This window comes from Xenopus laevis, chromosome 3L, assembly GCF_017654675.1.
Source record: "Xenopus laevis strain J_2021 chromosome 3L, Xenopus_laevis_v10.1, whole genome shotgun sequence".
Taxonomy (NCBI): Eukaryota; Metazoa; Chordata; class Amphibia; order Anura; family Pipidae; genus Xenopus; species Xenopus laevis.
Genome location: NC_054375.1, coordinates 8,827,201 through 8,853,391, shown reverse-complemented (window position 1 = coordinate 8,853,391; position 26,191 = coordinate 8,827,201). Strand labels below are relative to the sequence as shown.

The following is a 26,191-nucleotide window of genomic DNA, read 5'->3' as shown; positions in this document are numbered from 1 at the left end:
AGATTTAGGACTTGGATCCACGCATTATATGCCCATCCACAGGCAAAAAGTCCTAGTAAACGGAGTGCTTTCTAATATTATACACCTAGAACGGGGAACGTGCCAGGGCGCCCCCTCTTGCCATTTTTGTTTGCTTTGGCCATAGAACCATTAGCAATGCAAATTTAGGAAAACCCACAGGTAGAGGGACTAGTGATGGAACTGTCACCGAAAAGCTGTCATTATATGCAGATGACATGTTAATATACCTGGCAAATCCTAACTGTTCACTGACAGCCCTTCTGCAAACAGTTTGCCACATTTGGCAAGTATTCAGGACTCAAGGTGAATGAAAACAAATCAGTTTTTATTCCAGATAGATGCCTTTCCACAGAATTACCCCCAGAGAGTTGGCAACTTACAAGTAGTAGATACTTTCAAATATCTTGGATTGAGATAAATAAGGACTTGCAAACAATATGCTACTCTTAATCTAGATCCTATAGTAAGATCCTTTAGTGCAAAAACTGGATACCTGGCAAGCTCTTCCACTTCCTGGTAGAGTAAACATTTTCACCTGCCCAAATTCCTGTATGCTTTTCAAACCTCCCCATAACCCAGAGGGTAAGTTGGTTCAAATGAATAGACAATAAGGAACCTCATTTGGGAGGAGGACACCCACGCATAGCACTCAAAACATTATGCGCTCCAATAAAAGGAGGAGGATTAGCCCTGCCTGACCTCAAGTTATACTTTTTGGCCAGTCAACTGGTCTTTGCGCATTGGTGGATAAATCCAAAACTAGATAACCCAGCAGTGATCTTGGAAGCAGCATCAGTAGGCTCCTTTGAAGCCCTATGATGATGAGCGCTGGTTTCCTTCCGTAACTCTGAATTGGATTCCTTTGAAGCCCTAGCTAGATCACTATACAGGGGACCGTCCCAATATTATACCACCACATTACCTATACTAACGGTAATCAATGCTTTCCAAAAAGCACTAAATAAGGCATTGGCACCACTTTACACCAATCTGTATGGACCCCCTGTGGGGCAACAACAATCTACCCCAATTTCAACTGATCCCTGAAGTTAGTTGTTGGGCAGTACATGGTATTAAGGTCCTACAAGACATAGTAGAAGGAGGACAACACAAACAATTTCCAACACTACGACAAGAATTGAACCTCCCCGCCAGTATGATATTCAGATACCTCCAGTTGAAACATGATTACCTATCACAATTCCCCAACAGACCAAAACAGCTCAAAGAAACAACCATGAAAAAAGATTTGCTTCAAGCAGCACTACGAAAACCACTCTCATGGTGCTATACAATTTTACAAAAGATGGGCCCCAACCCACTAGAAAAGGTTAAACAGACATGGATGAGGGATATTCCTGAAATGAATGAGGAAATGTGGAAGGATGCTTTACAACAAGTACCTGAACTAAATCTCGATGAGAGACAGGTTTATACAAAATTCCTAAACAGAGTATACTACACCCCGTACAGGTTAGCGAAATTGTACCCCACAGCAACTGACATGTGTCCAAAATGCAGTGTCTCTATAGGAACATACTTTCATGTATTTTGGGGATACCCGGAAATACAACAATTCTGGATTGCTGTAACACAATAAATGACGGCATAACTTGATTTACCCGACACCCGCACCCCTCTCACCTGCCTTAGCTTAGTGGCGGACTTTACACACAAAAGCCTATGTTATTTACACTTACTGTACTATGCTAAAAAAGCGATATTACTTCAGTGAAAATCCACGACTGCCCCATCCCTTCGTTTCTGGGAGCAACTGATTAATGACTCTCTTACCAAACAAAAACAAACCTATATTGCTAGAGTCTGACCCAGGAAATGTGACACAGTGTAGGGTACCTGGGTGATGGCCCAGAGACAATAAATGGAAGTATATATATCTGAATGTAATAAAATTCATTCTGCTGTATACCACTCAATTTGGCTCTTAAGACACTACTCTTCTTCTTTCTATCCTCTCCTTTCTCTATATGTATGAAAATAAAAATAATGAAAGTTTTTGCTTTTCTGTGACCGGTGTGGGATCAATACTAGTCAGTTTTATTTGCTGCCCTCGTGCAATTACTCCCGCACGTATAACACCCATGAACTGACCTTAACCCAAGTGCAACTCACAACTAATAAGATGCAGAAAATAAAGCTACGAAGCTCTGAGCTTATAATTCCTTCCCACAGGCCCATTCCCTCTGATTCATTCAAATATTCTTTACTCTCCTGCCCACGCACAGCCCCAACTCTGATCCCATCAACTTAATAAGAAGAGTCTCGGGGGCCCATGCGCGCAATGGAGTGAGTAACACGCACCGCAGGGAAGCTCCGTACCGACCAAGCGAAAACGCCCGCTAAACGCACGTTTATAGCAGCCAGATAGAAGCGGGTGTTAGTGTAAGCATCTGAGCACATAGCGATGGGAAAGAAAAAGCTGAAAGAAGCATCGGGGACGATGTCTCCATACTTACAGAAAACACCAGCTACACGCAGGCCTGCACAAGATGGCGGAGAGGACTTGGATCTAGAATTACCACCTGACTCCTGGGCTCCTATGCTCACCTAGACACACAGAGAGACCCCGGGAAACTCCTCATGCTGCCACACTGACGCAAGATCAAGTATCTGAACCGCTGAGGTACTTGCACAGCTCTCCACTATAGCAGCCAATATCAAAATAGCGCTTAAAGATATACAGTCTGAGGTGACCAGCCTGGGGGAGAGAACGGATCATTTGGAGAATACAACAGATGAGCTTATTCAAAGACACACCATGCTAGAGGAGGACAATCACCTTCTTAGATCTCAACTGACCTCTCTAAAATCACAGAAGATCTGGAAAACAGATCCAGAAGACAAAACCTAAGGGTGAGAGGGGTCCCAGAAGAGGAGCCTACCCAGAAATTAGAACATATCTGTGCACCTTATTCCAGGCCCGGACTGGCAATCTGTGGGTTCTGCCAAATACCAGAGGGGCTGCTGTAAGTTGCCATAGACAGTCACTATTTAGTGGGCTGGTGAGGTGCTGTTTGGGCCTCTGTGTAGCTGAAATGCCAGGGCCTATTTTGAATCTCAGTCCAGACCTGCCTTATTCTCATCTATTAACCCAGAACTCCCCCCAGAAGCCTGGAGGTCTGATAGAGCACATCAGGCACTAGGACCCAGGCGGACAAGCTCTTCTACACCACCAGATATTTTGATATGTCTGCACTTTTTTGAAAGCAAAGAAAGCATAATAGATAAAACGCGGAATACCACCCACATTGAACACCAAGGGCATTGAATCCAGATCTTTAGTGACCTCTCTCCTATAACGCTGGCTAAACGTCAGGAGCTACGACCAGTAACCCAACAGCTCAGAGAGAAAGGCATATCATACCGCTGGGGCTTTCCATTTAAGCTTATCGTGCTCAAAGACAACCGCCAATTCATACTACAGGATCCGGCTCAAGGCCTTCATTTCCTGAAAACGCTGGGGATCAGATCAGCCACGACAATCACCAACCAGACAACATGAGCAACTGGAGAAACTTCAGCCAACATGGGAAAAGGTTAAAGCTGCAACACAGAAGCCCCGGAATGATTCTGTTACCCTGAGACACACCTCAGAATAAGATGACTGAGAAACAACGGGTCGAGTCGGAAATCACCTGTGAGTAACTTTACTATATAACATACACTCCTTATGGCAGACCTGGACGTTCCCCTGAACAGGCAAAGGTGGTCTGTCTGCTCCTTGATTAAAGAGGGCTTAAATGACACAAATATTCCACATTTTTTTTCTACAAAGGTTGTACAGAGGTTGTTGTTTACATTGTCTGTTAATTTGTTGGAGTCATTCCTGGATTACTCGCACTTCAGCGGATTCTTACACTATGGGTCTTATCATTGGCGAGATGTTCTATATCCCTTGGTCCAGATTACTTAGCATCCAATTCAGCTTCCCATACTAATATATCAAGATGGTGAAGGTAATATCTTTAAATGTTAATGGTCTTAACAGCGCTAAATGTTAAATGGTAATGAGAGATACATAGACTAAAACCAGACATTGCGATGCTCCAGGAGACTCATTTCAAAGACTCTGAGAATCAGATCCTTAAAACCAATTTGTACCCTAAGGTATTTCAATCTTGTAGGAATACCAAGAGGACTGGCCTTCTCACTATGGGGCAAATTCACTAAAGCGCAAATCGGCTAACGCTAGTGCAAATTCACCAGTGTGACGTAATTTCATTACTTCGCTGATTTACTAATGGGCGCTGGCGTATATTTGCTAGCAGGGCCGCCATCAGGGGGGACATGGGGGACAAGCGTACGGGCCCGGGCATGAAGGGGGGCCCGCAGCGCTGCATTTTTTGAAGATCCGGGCCCCCTTACGAGCCCCGAGCCGTACGTCTTGCCTCTTGCGTGCCGAATGGGGAAGTGCCGAAAAGCCGATGCGCCGAAAAGACTCGAAGTCACGGAAAAAGCCGAAGTTCAGAAGCGCCGAAAGACCCGAAGTCACGAAAACAGCCGAAGTCCTGAAGCAGCGCAAAGACCCGAAGTCACGAAAACAGCCGAAATTTTTTAATTTTTTTTTTGGGGCCCTGACCATCAATAGCTTTTTACAACTTGTGTGGGGGGGGTTACTTTTTTAGCGCTGATGTCTGTGTGGTCTTTTAACTGCGATGTGGAGTGGGCGGGATATGGGGTGGAGCTTGGTCGTCAGTGTGGGCGGGGCCCAAAAAATTTTGTTGTACGGAGCCCCATGATTTCTAATGGCGGCCCTGTTCGCTAGCGAGGTGAAGTGGACCTACTCTAGCACTACTGTCCACCCTTACGCCAGGCAAAGTTTGCTTGACGAATTAACGCTAGCGCAACTTCACTACCTTTTGCCTCCCTGAGCTCAAGTTCAGATTTTAGTGAATTAGCGGCGCCCTGTCGAAGTGCGGCGAAGGCTGCGCTAGCTCAACTCCGCAGGTTAGTGAATTTGCCCCTATGAATCATAGGAACTGCCCATTCAAACCCACCAAGGTCTTAACAGATCTAAATGGCCGTTATTTATTTATTGAAGGGACTCTGGAAGGGAAACCACTTAAAATATCTACTCCCCGAACTCTAATCAGCTTACCTTTCTTAAATCGACCTTATCTAACGTTTGCTGAGACTATCATTTGCCTATTATAATCGGAGGAGATTTTAATTTGGTAATATCAGAGCTCAGGCACCATACTTCACCTCCCCTACAAACCGATTATAAAACCCAGTGCCGAAGGTTTCGTCAACTATTGCGCAGACTGGACCTTCAGGATGACTGGCAGGTCCCCACCCTAATGATAAATCCTATACATTCTTTTCAACAAGGCATCAACTCTACTCACGACTTGATTTTATTTTAATCCCTAGAACTCTATTAACCTATCGAGCTTCCTCAGATATTATTCCGATTCATTGGTCGGACACTTTAGCGGTTTTGCTGGACATAGAATTGTTCAAAACTCCAGGGAGAAATACGCACTGGCGTCTAAATGAAGCTCTGTTGAATGAACCTGATCTATGTTCAGATGTATTACAAACCATGAAATATATGTTGTGTGAAGCACATAAAGCAGTCCTCAGGGGTAAATTTATAGCGATATCAACTCACAGAAAAAAATCCAAATTGCATACAAAGATTGCCTTGGAACGGATACTGAAAACACTTGAAAACAGCACATAGAAATCCAAATGCAACAATACGAACAGAAATTTGTTTACTTCGCAGACAATTAAAATCACTTATGGTAACAAATATTGAAAAAGCATTACGCTGGACCAAGCTAAAATATTATGAGCGGGGTGATAAGCCGCACTCCCTCTTGGCTAAAAATTGAGAGACCAACAGATACAATCTGCTATTTTAAGGTGATAAAATGGCATATGTACCCTCGGAAATCACTTAAGCTTTCCGAGATTATTATACTACACTCTATAACCTCCCAGACCATCCGATTCATCTATATAGGATCAGTATCAACGGAGGGCTTTTCTAGAGGAAAATATTAGCACTAAGTTTACCCCTGAGGACTTGCACCACTTAAATAAGGAGATAACAGCGGGAAGAGATTAAGGACACAATTAAATCCTTTCCCTCCTCAAAGGCCCCAGGCCCGGATGGCCTTCCCTATTCCTACTATAAGAAATTTGTGGAAATTTTGACCCCATACTTGGTTCAACTATTTAATTCATTTCTGAAAGGAGAAACTATCCCGTCCACAATGTTATCTTCTTATATCAGCCTAATACATAAGGAAGGTAAGGACCCATGCCAATGTGGTAGCTAAATACCTATAGCCCTTCTAAGTTCTGACTTAAAACTATTCACAAAAATCCTAGCAAACAGATTAGCCCCTCTCATGCCCAAAATCATCGACAAGGACCAAGTAGGATTTATTAATGGTAGACAGGCAGGAGATAACACAAGACGTACCATTGACTCAATTGAAGCTATCCATAAAGATAAAACTCCTGTCCTTCTTTTAAGCTTGGATCCGAAAAGGCATTCGATCGCCTACATTAGATTATATGTTTGATCTCCTTTCCACCCTTGGATTAGAAGGTCCCTTCTTAACAGCTATTCATGGGTTGTACTAATCACCTAGAGCAAATCTCAAACTCCCTGGAGCACCCGTCCATTCTATTCCAATTAATAACAGTAAGAGACAGGGGTGTCCCTTATCTCCCTTATTATATGCCTTAAGCATTGAACCCCTGGCCTCAGCCATTACAAATCATCCAGATATTCTAGATCCTAGAATTAAGGATCATGAGTTCATCATTTCACTTTTTGCAGACGATGTCCTCTTGACAGTGACTAACCCAACTGTGTCACTCCCTAACCTTCACAAAATTCTAACTGAATATGGACTATACTCGGGGTATAAAGTTAACATGGATAAAACAGAGGCCCTCCCCCTGAACCTACCGATAGATATTAAAAATGCTCTATCGTCAACCTTCCACTATAAATGGAAAGATCATACAATGAAGTATTTATGAGTCCAGCTTACTAAAACTTATGGCACTCTATACTGATATCATTTCCCTCCGCTTATACAGAGAATAAAAGATCTTATCCATAGATGGAACCCTCTAACTATCTCATGGCTGGGGAGAATAATAGCATTAAAAATGTCTATCCTCCCAAAGCCATTATATTTTTTCGAGACTACCTATACTAGTACCGAAGGCGGTCCTTAAGGACTTACAGACCATGTGTTTCAAATAGGGATGCACCGAATCCAGTATTTTGGATTCGGCCGAACCCCTGAATCCTTTGCGAAAGATTCGGCCGAATACCAAACCGAATCCTAATTTGCATATGCAAATTAGGGGTTGGAAGGGGAAAATATTCTTTACTGCCTTGTTTTCTGACAAAAAGTCAAGCGATTTCCCTCCCCGCCCCCAATTTGCATATGCAAATTAGAATTTGGATTCGGTTCAGATGGGCAGAAGGATTCGGCCGAATCCGAATCCTGCAGAAAAAGGCCGAATTCTGGCCGAATCCCGAACCGAATCTTGGATTCGGTGCATCCCTAGTTTCAAATTCATCTGGGGAAAATTTAGACCTAGAACGGTCATGTTGGCTACTAAGAGACAGGGGGACTAGCAGCTCCAAACATCGAAAGCTACTATATGGCAGCCCACCTACGCCAAGTAGCAGGGTGGACAACTTATGAACCAACCTCGAAATGGGCATACATAGAGGCACTATGGGTATCCCCTATTTATTTAGCTACTTTTCTATGGCTCAAGGGGCCAAAAGCCAAACTACCACCTGGAGCTCTGAGCCCTATAATATTCACACTACGTATTTGGCATAAGTGCAAACAAAGGTACAATCTAATAAGCCCTCACCTACCTCTGACTCTGATACTTGATAACCCCCTGTTTTCTCCAGGTATGCAGGAACCCTTTAAATCATGTTGGGGCTCCAATCATCTATTTATGGTTCATGACTTTGTCAATCCCCTAACAAAAAAACTTTTAACATTCACTGAAGTTCAGAACAAATACCAAACATCTCCAGCGCAGTTTCTTGAATACCTGCAAATTGTCCATTTCTGTCAGACGATTCCATCTAGCCAAGGGCAACCACATTCACGAGATTTGAGCGATTATGTCAGGCTGGTCTCCCGCAAAGAGCTCTGATCTCTACAATTTATAAGCTTTTATCAGATTTACCAATGGATCCATTCCCTAAACACAAGTATATGTTGAAATGGGACGAGACTCTTTCTCAAAAAATATCATTAAAAATTTGGGAAGACATATGGGAGAACTGCAAGGAGAAATGTGTTATGTGTTAGGCAGCAAGAAAGTCTGTATAAAACAAAGTTTTTCTGGTTCCATACTCCAAGCAAATTGCATAGTTGGTTCCCTGAAGTCTCTCAACAATGCTGGAGACTTCCCAGAGACTATTATCCCACTGTTACTATAGACACCATCTCTCCCTACTATACCTGCTATCCCACAGTCACACTCCCTTCCCAGAGACTATTATCCACTGTTACTATAGACTCCTCCACTATACGCATCCACAGTCACATCTCCTTCCATAACTATTACCCTGTACTATAGCAACTCCCACAACGATCCACTCACACTCCCTTCCCAGAGACTATTATCCCTGTTACTATAGGCACCATCTCTCCCTACTATACCTGCTATCCCACAGTCACACTCCCTTCCCAGAGACTATTATCCACTGTTACTATAGACACCATCTCTCCCTACTATACCTGCTATCCCACAGTCACACTCCCTTTCCAGAGACTATTATCCACTGTTACTATAGGCACCATCTCTCCCTACTATACCTGCTATCCACAGTCACACTCCCTTCCCAGAGACTATTATCCACTGTTACTATAGGCACCATCTCTCCCTACTATACCTGCTATCCCACAGTCACACTCCCTTTCCAGAGACTATTATCCACTGTTACTATAGCACCATCTCTCCCTACTATACCTGCTATCCACAGTCACACTCCCTTCCCAGAGACTATTATCCACTGTTACTATAGGGACCATCTCTCCCTACTATACCTGCTATCCCACAGTCACACTCCCTTCCCAGAGACTATTATCCACTGTTACTATAGACACCATCTCTCCTACTATACCTGCTATCCACAGTCACACTCCCTTCCAGAGACTATTATCCACTGTTACTATAGGCACCATCTCTCCCTACTATACCTGCTATCCCACAGTCACACTCCCTTCCAGAGACTATTATCCACTGTTACTATAGGCACCATCTCTCCCTACTATACCTGCTATCCCACAGTCACACTCCCTTCCCAGAGACTATTATCCACTGTTACTATAGGCACCATCTCTCCCTACTATACCTGCTATCCCACAGTCACACTCCCTTCCCAGAGACTATTATCCACTGTTACTATAGGCACCATCTCTCCCTACTATACCTGCTATCCACAGTCACACTCCCTTCCAGAGACTATTATCCCACTGTTACTATAGGCACCATCTCTCCCTACTATACCTGCTATCCACAGTCACACTCCCTTCCCAGAGACTATTACCACTGTTACTATAGGCACCATCTCTCCCTACTATACCTGCTATCCACAGTCACACTCCCTTCCAGAGACTATTATCCCACTGTTAATATATAATCCTACATTTAAATCACAGTTATTGACTCCATTTCTATCCACGGGGCAGTGATTGACTGTAAAATATACTGTTCCCTCTCATAAAGTATAACACAAGACAGATTTATAAGAAACAACAATACAAACCCTGTAATTCCCTGGAGTGGATGCAGAAACATCAAACCAGTCTGTGAGTGTCCCAGCGTATACAGAAACCTCAAAACACACACACACCATATAATACAACATTCAGGTTAAGTTATAGTAGTATATATGGAGTGAATAAAAGTAAGTACAAGGCATAGAACGTGTAAATTTGGGGCAGAGGGGAGGAGATTTGGAATCTAAATTATTACAGACAGAGGTTAAATGGAAATACAAACTAAGGACTAGGCAGCTTCAAGGGTTAAATTCGGGGTTTTACATAAACTGTTATTTATTTGTGCATGAGAAATCTAGTAGGGATCGCAAAAAATGAATTCATTCATTTTGATATTAAATACTTATTATTATTACTTATATGAAATTAAGCACCTAATCTGTTATATAAGAGCGCTTATATCGCAAAGTAGAAAACTTCTAATGAAAAAAAAACACAATTGCTTTACAACAGGAAATGTAGTAACAATTTGTAATTTATGAACTTTATGATACATTTAACTAATACGAAGTAGTGATGTGCGGGTCGGGTTTTTCTCCGCGCCCAATGCCTGATTTCCGGCTTCCCTTTATAGATCCAACCCGTTGATGATGTCACAAAAAGGGGCGGGGTGAGCAGGCACACGCATATAAAGCCGGAAATTAAAGGTGGGGTGCAGAGTCAGCCTGAACCAACCCGCGGGTCCCCCAGGTATTGGGCCGGCCCGCACATCACTACTGTCAAGTCTTTTAACTAGATTGTTTTAACCATTTTTCAATGTATTGATAATTGCCATGTAATTGATAGAATAGAAAATAGAATAGAAAATACCGCTCTGACTCACCGCTAGCCTTCTTTGCAATACAGGCGGCCCATGGATGTGTCTCCGGGTGCTGGATTCTCTTGGCGTCCCACGCCGCACTGAATAGGAAGAAGAAAAAACAAAGTTTCTGCTCACCGGAGTGTTTTAACATCCAAACTCTTTATTGATCCATAATAACAGACATGCTCATGATTAAGGCCGTCTGCGCCCAAAACGCGTCGCATAGTTGGATTGGTGGGAGTTTAATAGACAAAGAGGATATAGCCGCTACGGGTGCTGGATATATGTATATATAATTTGTGTGCTATGAACAACAGCAGCAGCACTGATTGGAACCCTGGCTGATGAATGAATGGATCCAACAGACTCAATAGGCCACACATACAAAGCAATGCTCAGTGTACTTAATAGGCTGTGTATGTACTGCACATCTAATTAGAAATAAATGCCATATAAACCTCACTCATCAAATGGGGACACTTCCCCTTTAAGAGCAGGGAACAGAGGTGACTTCACCCGGGCGTTGTGACAGTTGGTTCAGTCCGTTGGTTGGCCCTGTGGTGAGAGGTAAGTGGACTTTCCCTCTGGGAGATTTATTGCCAAAAAACTTTATTTTAGTGCAAAAAGAGGCAGGAATTTGGGCAATGTTTTCCCCCCAGACTAGTGGGTGTTGCACCTCTCACTGATTTTAGTGAATTTGGAGAATTTTAGCCCTAAAATGTGCTTGGGAGGAGCCTTTAATCTTAGTGCTGGTTGGGAGACACAGACCAGGATTTGGCAGTTATACAGGACTGTCAGCAAATATTCACATTTATTAATGAAGGGAACATTTGGGGACCCCTGTACCTCACCATAAGCTGCTTAATTTGTGTTCCCAGTACTGACAGGCTCCTTAGAGATTTACTCCTGTGCCCCCTGGTATCTGCCCCCAGCCTTGCTCTTATGTACCAACATTGTAGCTAAATACATGTTCCCTTTATCCAAGTCTGTAACTAGGGGTGGGAAGCAGAGGCACGTGCCATGGGGAGAGTAGGAGGTGATAGTAAATGAGTGGGGGACATACAGCAGGTCCCATAGAAGAGAGGTGACTTTACCCATAGGGATTTGACAGTTGGTTTAGTCCGTTGGTTGGCTCTGTGTTAAGTGTATATTCCCTCTGAGACTTTTTTTGACAAATATAACTTATATTTATGAAAAAATGGATAGTTGGTGCCCCCCGGTCTGTAACTAGGGGTGAGCAGCAGAGGCACATGCCATGGGGACAGTAGGGGGTGATAGTAAATGAGTGGGGGGAACATACAGCAGGTCCCATAGAAGAGAGATGATTTCAGACATAGGGATTTGACAGTTGGTTTAGTCCATTGGTTGGCACAGTGGTGAGTGTATATTCCCTCTGGGGATATTTTTTGCCAAATATCCTTTATAATAGTGAAAAAAGGGATAGTTGGTGCCCCCCAGTCTGTAACTAGGGGTGGGAAGCAGAGGCACGTGCCATGGGGACAGTAGGGGGTGATAGTAAATGAGTGGGGGGACATACAGCAGGTCCCATAGAAGAAGAGGTGACTTTACCCATAGGGATTTGACAGTTGGTTTAGTCCGTTGGTTGGCTCTGGGTTAAGTGTATATTCCCTCTGGGGTTATTTGACAAATAACTTTTACTACAATAAAAAAAAAGGGCCCAGGACCTGACAAAGCTCAAGTTTAGGGGACAATAGATCTCTGCCTTCCTCTGTATTATATAGGAAATATTAAGCGCTAAATTCATTAACTTGCCTTTTTATTCTCTTTTCTATACAGATTGCTACAGAGCTTTTCCTGCTTTTTTGGACTGTGATTTTGCTGTTACACCTGCCTGATAACACCTGGGTTTATTTTTGGCTTCTCCATTGTTCAGTCACATCCATCTTCATCTGAACAGTGTAAGAGAGAGCCAGGGGTTCCTTAGGGAGACCCCCTTGGGGTGCCCCGGCCTTGTGCCGCCCCCAATTTTTTTTTAACATCGGAGAATCTTCTTGAAGAGGTAAATCTTGCAAATTCAACTGATTCAGCACATGATTTCTTCTTCAGCAAATCTGCCCTAAATTCACTTGAGGGGGGTCCCACGTGGCTTTGTGCATATGAGCCCATACGGTTACTGTATATGGGATTTATAAGAAGCCAATCCATCGCTATCAGCAGCATTAATAATACAAATAGGGGAATATACATAAGGAAATAATTGCCTTTAAGTTTACTTTAGTATGTTATAGGATGGCTAACTCTTAGCAACTTTTCAATTGGTCTTCATTAAAGTTGTTTTATATAGCTGCTGAATAAAAAGCTAAATAACTCAGAAATTACACAAATTATAAAAAATGAAACCCAAGTACAAATTGTCTCAGAATATCACTCTCTAATCATACTAAACGTTTATTTAAAGGTGAACAAACCCTGTAACCGTGACTTCATTTTGCCTGATTGTGTCCATTTGTCCCTTTAGGTGTCGACGATGGAGGAGATAACGATCAAGACATCTCTCCTGGTAATGCCTCAGTGTAAAATAAATCCTCTCTCATCTGAACTGCTGTTTCCCTTTCACTCTTCTATATAAGCTCTCCTTAAGGCAGCCTGTCTGTCTGTCTGCACTGCTCCTTTATACATACAGGTGGAGCTGCCATACCATTTGCCTCTGTGCGGGTAGAACTGACATCCAGGAAACAACCACTACATTTATTCCTTTTTTCAAATAAAATCTCCTTATTCCTGGGAATGTTTGCCCCATAGAAACCTTTCTGTCTCTATTCTCCTCAGATCCAGACTGACTGTGAGCAGCATTTAGAGCCATTTAGTATTCTGTCCCTAATGCTCTTTCCTTTCACTTACAACGCTGTACGTCGTCCTGGAGACTTCAGGAGGAAGACACCGACTTTAAGGCCTTGCCTCTATTACGGTAAAATCCTATTTTATTTATCAGTTCCTACGTTTTATTATATGTGAATTCCTTTCCCCCTTTAGCTCAGTATTTAACATAAATGTGTTTTTCCCACAGAACATCACTACCGGGTCCACTATCGGCAAGAACGTCGTCCTGTAAGTAAAACATAAATGCTCTTATTACATGTTGGGAATCATTTGCTATTGCCCCAGGGGTAAGTGCAAGGGCAATAAGGCTGGAAAATGTTTTTATTAACGCTCAGTGATATTTTTCTTTTTCAGAGAGGACTTTATTCTTCGATATTTCAGCGACCCGAGGACGACGCACAGAGACAACATTTATGAGTACTGGGTGTTGATCCATTATCTGGTATGTAATGCAGAACAGATGTCTAGATAAATAGAGAATAAATGATATTAGATTGCCAGCTCTTGTGTAACACTGCTACTTTCTTTATGTTACAGGAAGTACTCGAGAGGGAGTGTATCGCCCTCTACAGTGAGGAGTTGCTGCCTCCTGTAAGTGTCACTATTATTATTATTATAGGAGAGGTTATTATTCACTGTGTGTCTCTATAATAATTTATTATTAACATTGACTCTCTCCTTCCACAGGAAGCATCATCGGAACACTGGAGATGGGGGCAGCATGTTCGAGTATCTGCGGCTGCAGAATGTAAGTTCCCCCATCACATGGGAATCCCACACCCTCACTGCCCTCAGCGTATAAAGGTACTATTAGCAGCACATATACAGACATAATCATAACTGTCTCCTTTCTTTCCCCTTTGCTCCTATCCTTGTGCCTCCCCTGCACCCGCAGACTATCCAATGGCACCTTCACCAGCTTGCCATGACGCTCTGGGAGAGGGAGCAGAAGCTGCAGGAGGCTGCTGGGTATGTATTTTGCACTAAATACTTTCAATTACGCTTACTGCCACTTTACAATAATGACAATAATGACATTTATTTCCCTTCAAATCTAGTGAGGAACAAAAGGCAAGTCCTGCAGCTGAGGGAGAGGAGGAAGGAGCTCCTGCAGTGGAGGAGGAGAAGGAGAGGAGCTCCTGGAGACAACACAAGCTCCTGCACGGCAGAGGAGGAAGAGGCAGAGAGAAGAGGGAAGCTCTGCCGAGGAAGAACAAGCTCCTGCTGCGGGAGGAAGAGAGAAGAGGAGCTCCCTGCGAGGAGAAGAAAAGGCCTCTGGCAGCTCGGCAGAGGAAGAGCAGAGAGAAGAGGGAGCTCCTGGAAACAACTCCGCTGCGAGGAGGAGAGAGCAGAAGGTACTGAGCAAGAGACACAAGCTCGCTGCAGCGGAGAGGAGGAGAGAGAAGAGGGAGCTCCTGGACAAAGCAAGCTCCTGCTGCTGAGGAGGAGGAGAGAGAGAGGGAGCCGGACAACCACCCTGCGGGAGAGGACAAGCAAGAGGAGCTCCTGGAACACAAGCCTGGAGGAGGAGGAGAAGAAGAGGGAGCCCCTGGGGAAGAACCAGCTCCTACACCGGAGGAGGAGAATAGAAGAGGAAGCAGCTAAAAGAACAAGCTCCAGAGGTGGAAGAGACCTTCGAAGATCCTCCGGTGGTAGAAAGGCCGACCCTCCGAAAACGGGTCAAGAAGGCCATAATGAAGAGGCTCCGCAGGGTTTGGGTAATGTATCAATTTACTGACAATTACCCTTCTTCTAGAGATACCTCATGTTGTCCAATGCAGCTCCACTTTACTTCCTGCTCTTCTGAGCATTTTCAATCAGAACAATAGAAAGGAAGTCATACACCCTGTCTGTTGAGCCCGCAGGCTGATCACTTTGAGGGCGCACCCCATAGACCAATGTTTGGCTGCCTTTAGGGTGTAAAGGTTGCTGACAGGGTCTAATCTGCAGATAAAGTGTTGATTGTTAGTAGGCCATAACAGGGAGGCAGGTACTCTACGGGCTGCTGGACATCTGGCTTAGAATCCACCTTTGAAATGGGTTCCCACTGTAAGACTGGCACCAGCTGATCAAAGAGTTAAAGAATAAGGGCAAGGCTCAGACTGAGATTCATAAGAGGCCCTGGCATTCCATGTGTAGAGAGACCCAAACAGTCCCCAAAGGCCCAACAAATAGTGCGCTCTTAAAGCAACACTGAGCCTTTTATATCATAAAGAAACAAGTGTTTGTCTTTATTCTTATCTTAACATTTTCTAAATCTTTTCTTTTCAGCATTCCACCCAAAGACTCACCTGCTGCCGCCGACCCACCACCACGGCCTAAATCCTTTCCTTCCAACCTACCTATCCCGAGAGCGTATGTCTGTGTGTGTCTGTCTGTTATGTACAGGAGGGAGAGTGGGGGTTGTGTACAGGAGGGAGAGAGGGGTTATGTACAGAGGGAGAGTAGGGGTTATGTACAGGAGGGAGAGTAGGGGTTGTGTACAGGAGGGAGAGTGGGGGTTGTGTAAGGAGGGAGAGTGGGGGTTGTGTACAGGAGGGAGAGTAGGGGGTTATGTACAAGGAGGAGAGTAGGGGGTATGTACAGGAGGGAGAGTGGGGGTTATGTACAGGAGGGAGAGTAGGGGGTTTGTGAAGGAGGAGAGTAGGGGGTTATGTACAGAGGGAGATTAGGGGTTGTGTATAGGAGGGAGAGTGGGGTTATGTACAGGAGGGAGAGTGGGGGGTTATGTACAGGAGGGAGAGTGGGGGTTATGTACAGGAGGGAGAGTAGGGGGTTTGTACAGGAGGGAGAGTGGGGGTTGTGTACAGGAGGGAGAGTGGGGGTTGTGTACAGGAGGAGATAGGGGGTTATGTACAGGAGGAGAGTAGGGGTTATGTACAGGAGGGAGAGTAGGGGGTTGTGTATAGGAGGGAGAGTGGGGTTATTTACAGGAGGGAGAGTGGGGGTTGTGTACAGGAGGGAGAGTAGGGGGTTGTGTAAGAGGGAGAGTAGGGGGTTGTGTATAGGAGGGAGAGTAGGGGGTTGTATACAGGAGGGAGAGTGGGGGTTATGTACAGGAGGGAGAATAGGGGGTTGTGTAAGGAGGGAGAGTAGGGGGTTGTGTATGGAGGAGAGTGGGGGTTTAGGTCAGGAGGGAAGGAAGGGGGTGTGTATAGGAGGGAGGTAGGGGGTTGTGTACAGGAGGGAAGTAGGGGGTGTGCACGGAGGGAGGAGTAGGGGGTGTACAGGAGGGAGAGTAGGGGGTTGTGTATAGGAGGAGAGTAGGGGTTATAAACAGGAGGGAGAGTAGGGGGTTGTGTATAGGAGAAGGTTGAGGGGGGTGTATAGGTGAGGGGTGAATAGGAGGTGGGGGTGTATAGGTAGGGGGTGGGGGGGTCTAGCCATGATCCAGGGTGTAGAACCGACTGCCGTTTCTAGGAGTCAGGAAGGAATTTTTACCTTCAGTGCAGATTGGCCCCCATAGCACTCTAGGGTTTTTCTCCTTCCTCTGGATCATCCACTGTTAGGGAGGCCCAAATATAAATTGCCTATTAATTGTAATAAATCCTGTGCTCACCGCCAGGTTTCTCCATAAATATGTCTCTGTGTTTTTCTTTAATCCCTATGGTGAATATTGAGGGAAGGGGCTCCTGTGCCTCGTTCTACTAAAGATGACTGAGCGGTTGTGTGAGGGTAAAACTGGGTGGTGGTGCTGATACAGGGGTTTAGTTGAAGAAGGGAATGGGTTAATATCTCTGCAGGGTTAATTGATTAATATGTACATGACGGGGCTGAAAGACATAGGGACACATACTGATCTCTAATGATTGGAGGGAACTAGAATATTGCTTTACTCCATAGGCCACAATGTAACAGCATTTCCATTCAAGTCCAAGGCCCCTTTCTTAACACTGGAATTCCATCCACTTCCCACCAGCCTATTGTCACTATACCAGACATTTAGTATATGAAGGAGCTTGATATTGGCCAATGACTAAGCTGGATTTGTTTTTTGGGTACCACTTTCTCCAGGTTATGAGACGTCCTTTTGGGGTGGGGGGTTCCTGCTAAAGCGATTGAGGAATATACTCCATTGTTTGCTAGGTAAGTGCTGTGAGGGGTAATAAGGAAGGTAGGGGCAAGTTGGGCAAACCCTGCCCCTGGACCAATGACCCTCCCCCCACTCAGTAGCAAAGTTCACATGGACATGAACCCGGAACAGAAACTTTAGGACAATGTAGACTCTTTAAGCAGGAACCTAACTCATCCTAAACCCCATTTATTAGTAGAACATTTGTGTTTCTAGGGCCCTAAGAGTTAAAAACATTGTTGGCCTGGGGCCCTAAGAGTTAAAAACATTGGTGGCCTGGGGCCCTAAGAGTTAAAAACATTGGTGGCCTGGGGCCCTAAGAGTTAAAAACATTGGAGGCCTGGGGCCTAAGAGTTAAAAACATTGGTGGCCTGGGGCCCTAAGAGTTAAAAACATTGGAGGCCTGGGGCCTAAGAGTTAAAAACATTGGTGGCCTGGGGCCCTAAGAGTTAAAAACATTGGAGGCCTGGGCCCTAAGAGTTAAAAACATTGGTGGCCTGGGGCCCTAAGAGTTAAAAACATTGGGGGCCTGGGGGCCTCAGCGTTAAAAACATTGGTGGCCTGGGGCCCTAAGAGTTAAAAACATTGGTGGCCTGGGGCCCTAAGAGTTAAAAACATTGGTGGCCTGGGGCCCTAAGAGTTAAAAACATTGGGGGCCTGGGGCCTAAGAGTTGTAAGTGGAACTGAGATGAAATCCTGGAGAAACGCACAGAAACCATTTAATGGAAAGTAAAAGATTCTTTAAAAAAGTGTAAAAAAAACTGATAAAAGAAAGAGGAAAGAAGACAAGAGTGAAAAAGGGAAAGAAGAAAATATTTAGTGGAGTATAAAAACAAATTGGCCAACAGGAGCAGTTTGAGCAGGAACAGCGAGGCTTTAGCACAAGTCGATAGATGAAGGGAAGAAAATAAAGGGGCAGTAACAAGCGGAGAGGCTTCTGTGTTTGTCATTTAAAGGTGGGACTTTTCTCCGTGGCTTTGTGCAATCCTTCCTGAGCGGTTCCCAGACTGTAGGGCTTGACACCCTTGGGGGCAGTGACAGATGAAAGCCTGAGGAGTAGCTAGGGTGAGATTTGGGGAGAAAGCATATTTGTTCTGCAAGGTACCCCTGAATGCCAAGTTTGAAGGCCAGTTAGGATAAGATGTTGGGTGTCTTTTTTCCTAGATATCACTGAAAGATCATAACGAAGGCCAAGTAGGTTAAGCCTTTTGGTGGGTGTCTATTTTCTGTCCTACATACCCTGAAAGACAATCATGAAAGCCGGTAAGGGTAAGATTTGGGTTAAGTGCCTGGTTTCCTAGATATCCCTGAAAGACCACAGGGAAGGTCAAGTAGGTTAAGACTTCTCGTGGATGTCTATTTATGTCCTACATACCCCTGAAATACCATCGTAAAGGGCACTTAGGGTAGGACTTCTAAAAAAAATGTCTAATTTCTATCCTGAAAGACAATCATGAAAGCCAGTTAGAGTAAGATCTGGGTTAAGTGTCTTGTTTTCCTAGATATCCCTGAAAAACCATATAGAAGGCCAAGTAGAGTAAAACTTCTGGTGTAAGTCTATTTTCTGTCCTACATATCCCTGAAAGACCATCTTGAAGGCCAGATAGGGTAAGATTTAGGGTAAGCATTACCCCTGAAAAGCCAACTTGAAAGGCCATTTCAATGAGATTTGGGGTGAAGTTATCTGATGTACCTGATATACGTACTATGGCTTAATAGCTGATGATTTCTTATATCAGTTTAACAGTGGGATAATAGTCTCTGGGAAGGGACTGTGGTTATAGGATAACAGGTATAATACCTGCTATCCCACAGTCACACTCCCTTCCCAGAGACTATTATCCACTGTTACTACAGGCACCACCGCTCTCTACTATACCTGCTATCCCACAGTTACACTCCCTTCCCAGAGACTATTATCCCACTGTTACTATAGACACCATCTCTCCCTACTATACCTGCTATCCCACAGTTACACTCCCTTCCCAGAGACTATTATCCCACTGTTACTATAGACACCATCTCTCCCTACTATACCTGCTATCCACAGTCACACTCCCTTCCCAGAGACTATTATCCACTGTTACTACAGGCACCACCGCTCTCTACTATACCTGCTATCCCACAGTCACACTCCCTTCCCATAGACTATTATCCACTGCTACTATAGACACCATCTCTCCCTACTATACCTGCTATCCCACAGTCACACTCCCTTCCCAGAGACTATTATCCCACTGTTACTATAGGCACCATCTCTCCCTACTATACCTGCTATCCCACAGTCACACTCCCTTCCCAGAGACTATTATCCACTGTTACTACAGGCACCACCGCTCTCTACTATACCTGCTATCCCACAGTCACACTCCCTTCCCATAGACTATTATCCACTGCTACTATAGACACCATCTCTCCCTACTATACCTGCTATCCCACAGTCACACTCCCTTCCCAGAGACTATTATCCACTGTTACTATAGACACCATCTCTCCCTACTATACCTGCTATCCCACAGTCACACTCCCTTCCCAGAGACTATTATCCCACTGTTACTATAGGCACCATCTCTCCCTACTATACCTGCTATCCCACAGCCCCATCCAAGAGAGATTATTATCCCACAGCTACTACAAGTACTGCTGTTCATTTATGAGTTACTGATCTTTTCCACCTACAAATGCTGACTGGCAGGGACTAAGGTCACTCACCTCTGCTTGGACTCATATTATTGTAGCACTAGATGTAAGTCAAACTCATGTGTAATAATGTTTAATGCATTCAATAACCTGGTACGTGGGGTGGGGAGGTATAAAACACGTAGGAGGACTGGGTGTCTCCCTTGACAGGAGCCGATATGCTGCTTATTAAATTCAATATGATAGTTTCCCTCTCTCCATCATGACTGTTTGCCTTTCCGCTCAGTTCATAACTCTTGTCAGGCTTGATTTGATGGTCACTTAATGAAATCCACAGATAGGAGAAGGCAGGGGAGTTTATGTATCACTGGGAGAAGAACTTTTTCAGAAGGTGCCGGATCAGCTTTTAATTATTATTTGCACTGCTTATCTGACTGCCTACTAATGAATTAGGGAAGCCAGATGCCAGGGGGGAGCTGCTTTGTAGCCAATGGTAAAGATATACAGCCATGATATAATTAATTAGACTCAATACAGAATAGTTCCTTCACTCACCCCAAATCTGGAACGTTGGCCAAAAATCTCACAAACTTCTATTAGAACACGTTCTTCATATTTCCATTGATTGAATCTCATCTGTCCTTTAAAATTTTTACTTTAAAATTATTATATTAAAAAAAATGTTCAAAAAGTTGAAGATTGAAAATAACAATGAAAATTTGAATGAAATTTTCAGAAGAAAAAGGTGGAGAAGGTGGCATCTTCTTCTCAATCTTGGATCAGGCCAAATCTCTTATTTGCTATTATTAACAGAAAAGTCAGGGGAAGTGAGAGGCAATTTGTCTGAATGTTGTACATTGAAATATTTAGATGAAAGTCTCATCCTAACCTTCATTATTGCCCTTAAATCCCTTCTTCCCAAGACAACGTGGTACTGGGGACAATCAAATCATTCCTGGAGATGTCTGAACGTACAAACAAGCTTACAGACCAGCTACAGAGTGTCGTTTGCCATGGGAACCTTGATAAATCCAAGTTAATGTTGGTCATTTATCATAAGTATTCCCCGGCCAGTCGTTGAAAAGTTAGCAAAGTCCAACTTATTGTGGGGCCGACTAATTGCTCTACAGAAGCCATTAAAACAAATGGCATCAGTAGATATTTAATGCCACCTCTTCTGGGAAAAAAAGGTCCCCTGAAATCAGACTAGACCAAAAAAACTTTAAGGAATAGATCTAATAAAACTAGTGTTTTAGAGGAGGATTTTCCAAAAACACTAAGGGGCTAAATTATTAAATCTTTTTTTTTATTTTGCGTTTTTCCCAAATTTGAATTTTCAACTAAAAAATGTAATGAAATAAATTGTCAGATAAACCCTGGACAGGTGAATTTTCAGTACTATAATCAAAGGGGATTTAAGTTTTTGGGCAAATTAACAATTGTGAGAAAAATCATAGAATTTGAATAAACTCGAATTAGAAAATGAACAAATCGACCTACACAAGAGAGATTTATTAAAGGTTCTGATCCTTGGAAAGGTCGTTGGCCAACGTAATACATAAATTTCCTTGTGTTTTCTTGTTTAAATATTTTGGGACAAGCGGTGGCAATAACCATTCTATCCAACGAGGCACACTGTAGAATTACTGCATTATTCTCAAGCTGAGTTAGTAAATAGAAGCCTACCGGGAATCTCAAGAAGAAATTTACAAAAGCACCTATGCACCCAAAGAAAAATTGATAGAAGAAATTAGGTATTGCACCGAATCCACTATTTTGGATTCTGCGAACCCCCGAATCCTTTGATAAAGATTCGGCCCAATACCGAACCGAATCTGCATATGCAAATTAGGGGTGGGAAGGGGAAAAAAAATTTAATTCCTTGTTTTGTGACAACAAAATCTTGTGATTTCCCTCCCGACCTAATTTGCATATGCAAATTAGTATTCAGATTCAATTCGGCCAGGCAGAAGAAATAGTGTATATATATATATATATATATTTTTTTTTTTTTTAATTTTTTTTTATAATTTTAATTTTTTTTTATAATTTTTTTTTTTGGATTTCTTTTCCAATATTGGCGCCCAATATCTACCCATCTAAGCCACTGCCCTAGGTATGGACCCTTGGGTGCCCATATAGAAAATACAGCCCTGTTTAAGGCCAGGTATTTATTAGTATGCTGAGGTCGAGAGGGGATAGGGCTATCTGATCCAAATGGGTGCATGTGCAGTACTCCATTTGCTGTGCATGAACCAATCAGAATGGAGAGGGGGATGGGCAAGGGAGGAGATATTTGGTCAGTTATTCTGTGCTCATTTGCCACTGTCCTGGCCAATTAAATGTTTCTGTTCCTCTAATGTCCGGTCATAGTAGTAGTGTGCACTTGATTCAAACCAACCCCCTCCCGATTTGCACCCGGCCTGGCCTGCTGTTCCCCCCTTTATTTATAGACTCACACCCGACCCACCCTGTAGTGATGTCATGAAAGGGGAGGGGCAGGGAGAGCAGGAGAAGAGATGTTCTTCTTCTTAGGATTAAAATTAGAAACATGTCTCAAACCTTCCTAAGCAGAAGAACATCAGAGCAGCCTCTTTCTTTCTCCTGACAACTTCCTTGACTACTTGCTGGTCAGACTGGTGGGAAAATGACCAACAGGTGGCGCTGTTGTAACAAAATTCATTCATATTAACAGCACATGTATCCCTTAATATCTTGGAATAAGAAATAAATAAATAAATAATGAATGAACATTGTAAAAGTGCTTAGAATAGCCCCCCTCATCAATTTTACATTCGCTTATTTTAAAGGTTAATTAAGACAACCCGGCCAATGGTGAATAATAATAATAATAACACTACTTGGGACTATTACTACTCGACTCTCTCACGGCTGATATATATTGCGTCTTCTTCCCTTTGCGGTTTTGTTTGTTTAAGCCGTTTTCCTCAGTTAAAGGGCAAAAAAGGAAACAAAGAACAGCCGTAGGCCTCTATTCCTTTAATGCTCTTATTTGTTTCGGACTGAATTTCTATTATTTAGCAGCGGCGCCTGGGAGAGCGGCCGATACAGAAGCCCGTGCCAATGAGTCGTATATTTTATTGGATACCAGGCTGGAAGCGAATACCGGGGCTGTTTGTTGTTAGGAGAACAGAAAGAATGACATTTACCCCTAAAGTCCCATAGTAACATTACAGATTAGCTCCATTATACAAGCGGGAGAGCACTATAAAGAGCACATATTGATAAATTCATTCAGGTACAGATAGCTAGAATCTCAGCTGCCATAAAGCAGGACAGGACTGCTGCTTCCAATGGGCATCAGATAGGATCTGTGCAGCCACTGGGACAGAATGCTCTGTAATACAGATAGCTAGAATCTCAGCTGCCATAAAGCAGGACAGGACTGCTGCTTACAATGGGGATCAGACCTGTGCCAATTATGTGGAGAGAGTATAGATCTGCATTAGACAAGGTGTGGGTTTAGGATGAGAGCTTCACATGTTTTGGTAATTTCAGCTAAACCTGTTAAACGCATGTAATATTGAAGACTGGAACAACGTATAATCAAGCCGAATCACTCACATCACTGCACGGTGAGATAAAATGTGGGTTGAATCTCTTTTTTTTTTTAAGGTGGTTGGTTTATAATTCCAATCAGCGACATTAATCGCCTTCCCGCCGAGATAACGACCGCATCGTAGGCAGAAACTGGGGAAAACCTGAATTTTTTCATATTTCCTCATGTCGTGACGAATGGAACATGCTGCTATTCCATTAAACTGCTCCCGTTATTGTTTATCATTTGTAATAATTGGATTATTATTATGGTTAGTCTTCCCCCAAGCAGCGGGTGTAAATATTTAAGCAGTTTGATATTGGTTAAACATTAAGGTGGGGCTTGGTTTTGCTGAACAACACTTTTTAAAGGAGCAATGCACATTCTATACGGATGGTAAGGGCTTGAGGACTTAAACCCAAGATTGGCACATTTGTATACAAGGTATTCTTATAGGGTCTTCCCTTTGGGGGAGGGATGTCCACTTTACCCAGTCTTTTAGACATGTACCACTAGAGACCAAATGTCAAACCAAATCCGGCAAAACAATTCAACCAAATACAGAATGTAGACATGTAGACCATAAGGCTCATCGATGTCCATAGCCCCAACTGGGGGGAACTCAAAGATGGGCATGACTGTTCTTGGCACAAATGATTCCGTCCAACCTACACTTCTCCAGTCCTGTCAACTAACCCTGAAGCTATCACCACCTTTAAGCTAAATGTAAATGCAGGGTTGCCATTGCAAGCCCTCACATTCTTTTACTAGATCATGGAGATAGAAGTCCAGTGTGGACCTCCGGAGTGCCTACCAAATGTCAAACCAAATCCTGCAAAACAATTCAACCAAATACAGAATGTAGACCATAAGGTTCATAGATGTCCATAGCCCCAACTGGGGGGAACTCAAAGATGGGCATGACTGTTCTTGACACCAATGATTCTGTCCAAGCTACACTTCTCCAGTCTTGTTGGCTAACCCTGAAGCTATCACCACCTTCAAGCTAAATTTAATTGCAGGATTGCCATTGCAAGCCTTCACATTCTAAATCATGGAGGTAGAAGTCCAGTGTGGACCTCCAAGTGCCTACCAGAGAACCTGATGTCCATGGACCAGAGCAATAAGATGGAGAAGTTGCCAAATGGTCAAGAGGTTATACAGGCTTATGGCAGACATATGGAAGACCTAATGGACCCACCAGGAGATTCTCTGGAACACTTGTAGGTCAATCTGATTGTATCACCTTGTCCTTTAATGACAACCATCTCTAGATGTCATTGTCTTTCTTGACTTCTAATGTCAACCAACCCAAAAAGATAATAGAAGTGAGGAGCCTATTAAAGATTTGGAAGGCGGCGACCAGCACAGAACCAATTGAGTGCTCCTTGATCTTCATTCAGAAGAAACATACTGATGGTCTTTAGGGCGCAGTATGGTGGTCCATGGAGACATCCTAGGTTCAATTCCACCAAGTGCACTATTTGCTTTGGGGGAACTCCGATTTGCCCAAACGCTCCAAAAACATACAGACAGGTTAATTGGCTACTGATAAAACTGCTCCTAGTGAGTGTGTGAATGTGACAGGGACCTTAAAGTGTCAGCTCCACTAGGTCAGGGACCGATGTTCAATCTCTATTAAGCCCCGTGGAATGTGTAAGCTCTATATAACCAGAGGATAATAATAATGGCCCCATTTTGTGAGACACATCATTCTCTAAAAATAACTTTAGTAGTTACTTTTTATTAGAAATATTTAAGGGTGAAAGGAACGTCCCCACTAGGGAGAAAGCTCTGAATCTCTCATTATTTTACTTATCTACCTTGATGCCTAACAAGATGGAACGGGCTGTTCTTTTCACCGAATGATCTTCTTTCATGGAAGGCCTTTTTTCCGAAACAGACAAAGACGTCTTTCCACTTTGACTGAATATCCCGAAATGAATGAAAACATTCCACATGATGTGCCGGCCTGCGAATTTCCAAGTACCAAACCCCCCTCGTCGTGAAAAAGGAGACAACGTTCTGTTGGTTGTCTCTGTAATTTGTCATTTGAAGCCACAAACAGAGAGGACTAGAAAAAGTTCCAGTAAGAATGAAGTGGGTTATTCACAGAATCCTTTGATCGGGAATAGAAATGTTCTAACAAACACACAGCCTCCGAATGGAAGAAAATCTTCCTGATATTAAATGTTTTGGTGCCACAAATTCTACTGTATTTTTATTATTAAGCTACAGTGATTCCTTCTCCTTCTAACTCCTCCATCAGGCCAGTGAGAAAAACTGACTTTGGGGTACCGACCAACCTGCTATAGCTCCAGGGGTACCCAGGGCACAAATAAACACTCACCCCAAATCTCCCCCTAACTGGCCTTCAGGCTGGGCCCCCTTAGCTCATAACAAGGTTACAGATATATAGAAACATTGGGGTAACAGTCACCCTG

General features: G+C 43.5%; 1 protein-coding gene and 1 long non-coding RNA gene across 5 annotated transcripts in view; both read right to left on the bottom strand.

The window, feature by feature from the left end:
- LOC121400953 (interleukin-17 receptor A-like) overlaps positions 1-26,191 on the bottom strand; it is a 1,044,048-nt gene that overhangs the window by 181,223 nt on the left and 836,634 nt on the right. The gene's annotated exons all lie outside the window — the stretch shown is intronic.
- Positions 1-26,191, bottom strand: part of LOC121401036 — a 169,655-nt gene that overhangs the window by 89,637 nt on the left and 53,827 nt on the right. Inside the window, exon 8 of the long non-coding RNA XR_005966060.1 lies at positions 10,657-10,733. This is a non-coding gene — a long non-coding RNA (uncharacterized LOC121401036). The remainder of the gene's footprint in view (positions 1-10,656; positions 10,734-26,191) is intronic.